At 43.4% G+C, this 10,279-nt stretch overlaps 1 protein-coding gene across 4 annotated transcripts in view; it reads left to right on the forward strand.

The window, feature by feature from the left end:
• Positions 1–10,279, forward strand: part of Mgat5 (alpha-1,6-mannosylglycoprotein 6-beta-N-acetylglucosaminyltransferase) — a 319,720-nt gene that overhangs the window by 38,250 nt on the left and 271,191 nt on the right. The gene's annotated exons all lie outside the window — the stretch shown is intronic.

Genomic DNA, 10,279 nt, shown 5'->3' on the forward strand with positions numbered 1-10,279 from the left:
AAAAAAAAAAAAAAAAAAAAAAAAAGCCTTCCCTTCCCAGAAGCCAGCCCGGTGCCTGAGTTCTTGTGTAGCCTCCACGAAGTTTTAACAGGGACTCTTCACTGGGAGCCAGTGCTTTTGCTCCTTGTGAGATGTTTGTTGCATCTTGGTGGAGGTTTGGGGAGTGTGTTTCTGGCCTAGAGTGGGTAGAGGCCAGGAAGACTGCTAAATATCTACAGTGTTCAGGACAGCCCCACAAAAAAGAAAGATCCAGCCTAACTAGCTTTTGTGCCTTGAACCTGACAGTTTATTTTGTGCCTTCAGAAGGTTTTTGTTTGCAAGGTTCTTTTGCCTCTCCTGTACTGCAGCTGCCTCCTGAGGGTGGGGCTGTGGAAATGGTCTTCTCCAGGTGCAGCATTGGGGGGAGGGGCTCATTGTCTGCAGAGACTAAAAACAATCAAACTGACTCCAACTAGTTTGCCTTTTTACTGTTGAGATGTGTGGGTAATTCTGAACAAAGCCAGTGATCAAATACTTCCCTGGAAATGAAAAAAAGATCTTTTGTTTGTCTAAGTTCTAAATAATTGCTGCTATTATTAATGTGAATCTGTATATACATGCTCATCTGTAATGCCAGAGTTCCCCTATTTAATAAGATGGTGCAAAAGCTACATGCATTCAGCAGGCTTCACATTTTGATTTTTTCCTGGGCTAGTGAGTGAGATGCAGAAGGATACTTTCTGCTGGTGGTGGGCAGTGACAGAAGGCCACCATTCCCAATCAGCATCACCACCAGAAGCAGCAGCAAACGCTATACAATGTATACAGTATATTCAGTACCTTTTCAACTTAAAATGGATTTATCAGGACATAATCCCTTTGTTAGATAAAGTGCATTTCTCTGTATACACACTTTAGATTAGCACACTTTTTTTTTGATTACCTTTCAATAATGGCTTCTATTCTACATGGAAGTTAACATGGAGAACTCCACGCTATACAGTCAGCCCTGACATGTGAAAACACAGCTCCACACACTACTTTGCAAATCATTCCCAACAGTTTAGAACTGCTGGAGCTTCCTATAGGCTCAGTTCATGTCTCCATCTGTTATGGAACCATGTGTTTCTACATTTAAATAGAGATGTGCAAAATAAACCATGGTAGCTCTGCTGAAGATGAGGATATAGAACTTGAGTTTCTTCACTTCTGTTATTCTGTGTGACCATTGGGAGTTTTTAATATGTGATTAAAATTTAAAACAGTGAAAAATGAGAATTCTGAATTTAACATTAAGTGCATGTTGTATTTCATAGGAGAAATATTATACTTAATTTTGCAAAATGACCTTAAAATTGACACTTTTTAATGTAGTTTTAAAGCTGAAGAATGATTTAAGAATAATCATTATTGATTATTGTATGGTTTTTGTTGGAAAAAATTTTGTATGGAGGAAGAGATGTAAAAATCTGGTGGTAAGTATGCCACTGTTAGGATGGTGGAGTTTTTGCTTTGTTTTGTTTGTTTTTCTTTAAAGAAAAATAAATGAAAGTAGGTCCAGTAAAGCAATTAGTTATTTCTCTTGATCCAGTGTTCTTTGAAAGATAAATTTGAATTTTTGACTATTATGGTCTTTGGAGTGTAAACTGTACTTCACCTTCAATGTTGGAAGACTTTGTATTGATTTACACGTAAAGAACACTGCACATATCATTAGCATACAGTATGATGAATTTTCAAAACAGTGTCAAGTACCAGAGCAAAATACATGCAGTTCCTGGAAGCTCCCCACATGTACCCCTCTAGGATCTCTCACCATTATTCTCATTCTAAGCTGCCTCCTAACGCCCTGACTTTTGACAGCCCAGGTCAGTTGACATGTTTTTGTATATTACGCAAGTAGAATTACATAGTACAGAAAGATAAGCCTAACTTGTAACCCATGTCTTTATTTTGATTCTCACTGGAGGCATTTCAAATATTTCAAACACTGGCAAGTAAACATCAATGGCTACCTTCAGATTAACAAAAATTCCTTGCTTCACTGATAGACATGTTGATCTGCCAGGCAGTAAAATTGAATGTGCTGCTTCTATAATGAAAAAAAAAAAAAAAAAAACAAAAACCTAATTATCACAGCACTTGTTGAGCTGTGGAATTTTATTTGGAAGGCAGACAATTATATAGAAATTAAACATAAGTTTATGTATGGAAGCAATCAAGAAAGAAAGCTAGAGAGACTTACAGGGTTAAAGTGTAGTCGGTAAGCTGAATATACCATGCAGAAGCTCGTGATTGGGTTTAGCTTGGAAACCATAGCATTGCAGCAGTCTTATTACATCGGTGTATTTTCAGAGTACTGTTTTTTGAGTCGAAAGTGTGTCTTGTCTGTAGAAATGGAATGGATAGGATATTTAAGAGTTGAAGTTTGGGTCACAGAGCTCCCCAATTGCCCTTCACTTGATGGGGAAATTCAGTACTCAGTTTGAAGGCTCTCAGAAATGTTGAATGGTTAAATTAACTTAGGATTATTATTTAAAAGAAATAAGCTTTCTCTTCGGCCGTCATGCATGGTGAGAATATGATTCTCACTTCTCCCTGGATCTGTCAGAGGCTGGCACATTCCCGTGGAGCCGAGGCAGCCAAGTTTGGAGCTTGTCGTGGCTCCCGTAGGGGTGTTATGTGGGCAGCAGGCCACACGTGACGTGGGAGACATTTGCCAAGCGGCTTCGTTTGGTCCCAGCAGAGATGAAAAAGAATAGTTCTAGCAAAATTGCTAAGTCAGGGGTGTTGTCTCTGGGAAGCTGCCTTTTAACTTGATTTTTCTTGTCTGTGAAAGGTTTTTTTTTTCCCTCTCTTTCTCTTTCTTTCTATTTTTTTTCCTTATCCCCTTCCATGGTTTCTAGCTGTCTTTTGCAATTAAAACTGAAGAATCTTACAGTCCCTGTTCTTTGACATGAGTTTATATCAAGTTGCCAAATCTACTACCCTTTTGTGTGTGTGTGTGTGTGTGTGTGTGTTTTCATTTTCAAGCCTCTGAGGAAGGAGAGGCAGAAGTGGTTAAAAAAAATCTAGTTCTATCTGAGATAGACATTGGATCATGTCCTTGCTGGGTGTCACGGTTCTTCAAAGTCACCTACAGGAGATTGCTAAGTCCTACAGCGGCATTCCTGGCCCTGACCACCTTGTGCCTCCACAGACCTGCCCTGGGCACCCCTGCCTCCCCTTATGTCCCAGGAATGTAGAAAAAGGTGCCCTGGAAAGTGTCTGGTTGGTGGTTCTCTGATCTGTCACATGCCCTTCTCCCTCTTGGGGATGACTTCCCTGCCATCTTTCAGCCTTCTAGGGTCCTTTCAATGTCTCTGTAGTCTTCCTTTTCAGAAAAGCATTCTTTGATTTTCCTTGATCCGATGAGAGAGGTTTCTGCTGGGTCCTTAACATATTGTGCCAATATCATGCACTGTTGTATTAGTACGCCACTGTGTGCCCAGCATCCAGAATGATACACAGCACTAAGTAGCTCTCAAGAGATAGATATTGAACCTATGGGTGACCTGCATTTTTATCTAATCTTATGACAATTTATTGATATGTCTGTCTCACCACCACAGTTCGAGGATAGAGATTGTATCTGTTCATTGTTCTCATGCTCAGTGCCAAAGTAATTTGAAAATACCTGCATGGACAGCAGGCAAGCCTGGCCTGTGGGGAGAGCACTTCAGAGGCAAGAGAGACTCAGCAGTTGTTTGCATTGTCTTAAGTCTATGCACAGAACCTCCTCCTACAGCCCTGTGGTCAGTAGTGGGGGAACTCCAGGATACGATGGGGCCAGAATTCTGCCTTTGCCAGTTCCCATTCCCAGCCCCTTGTTTTGCAACTGGAAATGATTCTGTGCATGTGAAGGTGATAGCGTTCAGGTCTCAGGGAAAGTGCTTGACATTGATGTTGATTACTGGCTGATTGCTGCGGTAGGAAAACATCAGTAAAGAAGAAAACTTTTAAAGAAGTGTTATGTAAAGGCAATATTAAATACCATCCTAAAGGAGGATTTCTTACTAACAACAAAGGTCCCGTGTGTCACAGATCTTGTTCCATTTATGCAGTACTTTTGATATGAGTGTGTAACTGATTTAGGTACTCAGCCCCTAGAATCGCATCATAGCAATCACATCACAGCCGTGTTTTTTTCTTTTCCCAGAAAAAGAAATTATAAGTGGTATAATAGAGATTTCCCAGTTTTGAGTCTTTCTTTTCCTGAGCTGCTCAGATCTTTGACAATCACTTCTCTGCCTATGAGTGCCAGCGGGCGGCAACGTGAATAACCAAGGAAAGAACCTTAGCCTTCAGGGAAGTGGAGAGGTGCCATTGAATATCTTCTTCTGTGTTTTTTTGATGAGAGGCTGCTCTCCACAGCACAGTGCCATTTCACCTTGTCATTCCTGGTTCAGAAGGAGGGGACCACGTTGCAGAGATCCCTGGCGCTCTGCTGTCTTCACGGGGTTGAGGAGGGCTGAATTATGAATGGTGGCCTATTGTGTGGCGTCTGTGGGGCCTGCACAGCATGGCCCATACTCTCAGATTGGGGAAAGGAAAAAGCAGACCGATCCCCAAGTCTTTCTTGATTCTGCCTGTCTCCTCAAATGGGAAAGTAGAACTGATCAATGTGGATGGTCCAGTCAAAGCCTGGTTATGATTTTAGCCTGGAATGTGTTTGGCCTTTTGGATGAGTTACTCTGAGTGGAACATGCTCTGCTAGCCTAGTGTGCTAGATTTCTGTTACTGTAACATTTATTACCTGAGATAAGAACCTGAGGAGGAGAAAAAGCTATTTGGCCTCATGATTTTGGAGGTGACAGTCCATGGCTGGTTGGCTTCATTGCTTTGGGGCCTTTGTGAATCATGGCAGGGGAGCACCTGGGAGAGCAAAGCCACTCACCATGGCTGGTGCTTGAAAGGGAGGAGGAGGTGGGGGCCTGGGGGTCCTCCTCTCCCCTTCACGGGCACATCTCTAATGACCCCCAAACCTTCCTCCATGAGCCTCTCTTAAAACTTCTACCACCTGTCCATAGTGCCATACCAGGGAACTTGCATTTACAACATGAACCTTTAAGGCATGTTAATGATCCAAACCATGGCACCCTGTGACAGGGAATATTTGCTGAATCTAACAGGCCCAAAGGAGATGTATGAAGGCTAAACAGCCATAAGACAGCAACTTCCTGAGGAAGGTCTCGCCAGGCTGGGATGTCTTTGTATTTAATGAACCTGCCAGTCTTTGTCATTCTGTGACAGTGCCACATCAGAAGGACATTGTATTTCCCAGTTAGTTGCCCAGAGCATGTTCTTCGTGCTACTACTCTTGCCCACAAAATAGGAGAAAAGTTGACTTTGGTCATCATGACTGCCTGTAGGTGTCTCAGGGAGGAAAATGCAGGAGAAAGTGAGATCCTTTTCTCTCTCTCGTGTGCCAGGGTTGAACCCAAGGCTTTGTTCCCGCCAAGCACACACTCTGCCACTGAACTACACGACGAGCCTAGCCAAGTTCGCTGCTTTTGCAATCAATCATGAGATTCTGCCTCTGACCCAGGCCTGAATTCCATCTCAGGGGCTGAGATGACACGCCCAAAGTTTTTAGACACTGATTCCTTAGCAGTATTGAAAAGACAAAGCACTGAGGCTTATGAGTAGTAGACTGAAAGATGACAAGTCCAGTTGTCCCTCCCGCTAGACTGCAAGAAGGTCCCTAGCTCAGGGACTGCCTGTTGGTGTCAGCATGTTCCTAGGGCCAAGCCTGAAGTCACCACATGAAAGGAGCTCAGTTAATTGTTATAGATGGAGCTTGAGTCCCTGTGAGAAACGGGCACTAAAGACATTCCTGCTTATTGCAAAATTCTGTCCACCCACTTTCTAACAGGAGTTGAGATGGTGACTCCACTTCACAGTTTATAGATGAACTCATCCACTAAGAAGTGCGCGTTAGCTTTTTGGTGTGAATTTTGGGGTGGTTATGATTTTGTAGGGTGTTCTTGTCCCGATAGGCTCAGAATAGGAGGGTAAGTTGGCTGGTGCAGTTGGCTGTGTCAGATGTTGGATATCACCTTCTGAGCTTACAACAGAAACTGCACCCAGAAGTGGTGTCCCTGGGCAGGTGGTGCGGGTAGCTGGGTGCCCGAGATTGCAGCTCCCGGGTCTACTCAGCATAATCCCGTCGTGATAACACAAATGAAGTCACTCATTCTTGGATTTGACATATATAATATATAATATATATATATATATATATTGAATTCCAACTCTGTACCCAGCCTTATTCTGGGCACTGGGGATAGATGTGAGTAAAGACAGAGAAAGTGGAGAAACAGGTAAATCACATGCCAGGTGCACACACCTCTGAAGAGCAGTGAGGGCAAGGGATAGAGATACTGCCTTGGGGACCATTTTAGATTGGTGGTCTGGGGAGGGGGGTGATGTTTGAGCAGAGAGCCAAGGGAGTATCCAGAATGGATAGAACTCCAAGAGGAGGAGGTGGCATGTGTGGGGACCCTGAGGCAGGAGCAGATTTGACTCGGCTCCCAGGCCACGTGGGCAAGGGAAGGGGGCAGGAAGATGAGCTTGGAGAGTGAGCTGTCTTGGCACCAGGAGAGCGTCGCTAGGCAGGGAGCATAAAATCCCAGCTTTGCAAACTGTGGTGGACATGTTCAGAGGATTTTGAGTAGGGGGTTAGAGCTATGCTTTCTAAATTTTGTTTACCTTGTATGAAGATTTGGTTGTAAAGGGACAAGCATGGGAGCTGAGAGATTGGTTAGGAAGGTGGGACAGTTGTCCACTGTAAGGTCAAGATGGCATGGACCCAGGCCAGGCAAGGAAGTTGGTGTTGCAGGCCTGTCTACCTCCATTCAGAATGAGCTGACCCCTCTCTGACTTCATGTGCTGCTGACTTTCCCGTGGTTTATTTTACTCCAGCCATACATGTTGTCCTGTGTTTTACTCAGATTTTTACTTGCTCTGTTTTAATATCATTGACTTCCTGAAATTACACACATACATGCCTGCATTCATTCTCCCTCTCCCTCCCTCTCTCTCCCTTCATCTCTCTTTCTCTGACACACATACACACACACACACACACACACCACACACGCGCACACACGTTTGCTCTTTTCTCCTTTGATTCTCTTCCCTGAAGACCTTTTCAAATGTATTTCTGTACCCAAGCTGCCTAAGATGTTGCTCTGAATGTCATAGGTCCTCAAAACATTCATGAGTGAATGAAATGGATGAACGACCAAGCGATGTCCTCATTATATAATTTTATTAGAGAATTTAAACCACCATGACTGCCTGAGGTTTTAATTGGTGCACTCTCAGTACACTGAAAACATCAAACCAGGACATCACTTTAATAAAAGTGAGAGAATATTTAACAGTTTAGAGTTTAAATAATGAAAAAAGTAGGGGAGAGGAGATTTATGTCAATTGAGGAGAGGTTCAGCCTGCAATGAGGGGAATGATGGTGATGATAAGGAACAACTTTCACCTGTTCATTTACTGCAGTGAAATTTGTCACTTTCATTTACATTCAGCACCATGCAGCTGTTAATTTGTGTTTTTGTTGGAAAAGACTTTCAGAAAAATAGTTAACCATCTTTAGTGCTATGTTCTCGAAATTTGTTTTCCTGAGCTGCAATCAAAGCAGGATAATTCTGTCATCAGAAGGCTTACCTTCTTCCCCAAGGACATTGGCATGTGGCCACTGTGAGGCTAGAAGGAGGGAGCACATGGGGATGGTGGGCAGCCAGCAGCCAAAGCCTGTGGCTTTGGAGACAGGAGCTTCTTTTGCCTCTACCACGTGGCTTTGGGAAAGTCTCATAACTTCTCTGTGCCTCAGCGCTCTCCTCTATAAAAAAGGAATGATAGATAATAGTATCCATCTTATGAAGTTTCCATGAGGATTGAGGAAATACATGCAGAAGGTCTTAGAACTTTGTCTGGGATAACAAGTCCTCAAACATTGTAGCTGTTATTAAGTGGGAGAAGATGTCTAGTGGTTAACAGTTGCCATCATTGTAGCAGATGAAAGATCTGAGGGCGGAGCATTTGAATTGACTTAAAATGGGAGAGACATGTTCTGATACACACAGGCATAATGCAGTACAGCTGTGCTAGTCTATACCTTATGAGTTAAAGGATATGGTCCCCAAACAAATGGCTCCCCTTCCAATGCCAGCTACAAGTTGGGTCCCAGGCCGTTCACATTTCTGACTGACTGGCTTAAAGTCTGGGGCTTCCTGTGACCCCTCGGGTTGGATAATTCACTAGAGTGACTTTAGAAAATACTGTACTTATACTTCTCTTTAAAGGATGTAAGTCAAGCCGGGGGTGGTGGTGTATGCCTGTGATCTCAGTGGTTCGGGAGGCTAAGGCAGGAGGATCATGAGTTCAAAGCCAGCCTCAGCAACTTCAGGGGCTGGGATTGTGGCTCAGTGGTAGAGCGCTTGCCTAGCACGGGCGGGACCCGAGTTCGATCCTCAGCACCACATAAAAATAAAGGCATTGTGTTGAAAAGAAAAAAAAAAAAGAAGGAATAAAAACACTATTTAAAAAATATATATATATGGGCTGGGAGTGTGGCTCAGTGGCAGAATGCTTCTGGATTCAATCCCTGGTAAGAGATAGATATAGTGTAAGTCAAGATTAGCCAATTGAAGGGACACACAGGATGAGGTCTGGGAGGGTTTCAATAGCCCTGTTCCTGTGGGATTAGGGTATGTCACCTTCCTGTCATATCCATGTGTTCTCTGACCAGAAGCAACCCTGATTTGGTGTCCAAAGCCTTTCTTGGGTGTTATTATATAGGAGTGATTGCGCATAGTGATATGGCTGGTGATGACCCCCCTCGTCTCCCAGTCGGGGTGACTCAGAGCCCTTACCCTCTGATTACATGGTTGGTCTTTCTGGTGACCATCACCCACCTGAGTCAGCTCATCTTTTAGTAGAAACTCAGGTTTGATCCATGGGGCTCATGATAAGACATTCCTGTTACTCAGGAAATTCCAATGATGTAGTCTTCCTCACAGGAACCAGCCAGTTAAATTCCTTACTCTACAGTATGTGAGTTACTTGTGAGACAGCAAGATTCAAGATGGTGGCCTGGGAAGGGGGCTCAGCTCTTTTCTGGTCTTGGTGTTGTTGCTCTTTCCCAGTGTTAGGCAGTAGCAACATGTCATTAGCCTTAGTGGTCCTAGCTCTCCTTTCTTTAGAACAACTTTATTTAGTTGCATGGTAATTAAACTGTCTTGGGGGATTTTGTAGTGACCTTCTATTAAATAAGCCAAAAGACAGCATTTCGGAGCACGAGTCTTTCGAAATGTGTTTTTGAAACTTCTTTGCCGTGCTGTATGATTACAAGAAGTTGCTAGCTGGCCATAGCTATCTTTCTGGCTCCCAGAGGTGCCCTTCCCAGTAAGTGCATTCCAGATCTGGAATGACATGGAATGCTGCCTTAGGGGATAGACAGACGACCTCTCTGCTTCCTCCATCCTGCAGTCTTGCCCACTGAAGGCCTGAGATCAGGTGCTCTTGCAGGCTTGGGGTCAGATCTTTTCTCCCTGCAAACTCAGTAGTTCTTGATTCCATCTATTCTTTGATGTCTGTAGCAAGTGTGGCTTCTGTAGTCCATCTCTTAGAGTCTTTTTCTTTCTGAGCTACTCTAGGCTGCCCACTTAGGTGAATTTCACAGTACAGTTTGGCCCCTGCAATTACAAACTGAGTATTTTTAGAGACATTTTCTTTTTAAGATATTGTTGTCCCCTTTCCCTGACAACACTCCATCCCCAACTTCTGTGGTCTAGCATTACCCAGAAGGGGGAAGGAACATCTGGTTAGGGCCTTAGAGGCTGAAGTACCTGAACTTAATACATAAGCTTGCAGGAAGTTGTGTGTGTGTGTGTGTGTGTGTGTGTACGCACAGGCATGTACTTCTAAGTCTGTGTGTGTGTGAAGTTGTAGTAAGATGTGTAACATAAACTTTACCATTTTCGAATATATGGTGGTGTTAAGTCCATTCACATTGCTGCGCAACCATCGGTCACCATGTTCACTTCCAGGTCTTTTTCCTCTTCCTACACTTAAACTCCATACCCGTCACACAGTTCCTTATCCTCCCTCCCCTCAGCCCTGCCACTGTCATTCTACTTTGGGTTTCTGTGAATTTGATGACTCGAGGCCCCTCATGTAAGTGGAATCCTTCTCTTTTTTCTTTCTTTTTCTTTTTTTTTTTTTTTTTTTTTTTTTTTTTTTT

The sequence above is a fragment of the Marmota marmota genome, unplaced genomic scaffold (assembly GCF_001458135.2).
Source record: "Marmota marmota marmota unplaced genomic scaffold, marMar, whole genome shotgun sequence".
Lineage (NCBI taxonomy): Eukaryota > Metazoa > Chordata > Mammalia > Rodentia > Sciuridae > Marmota > Marmota marmota.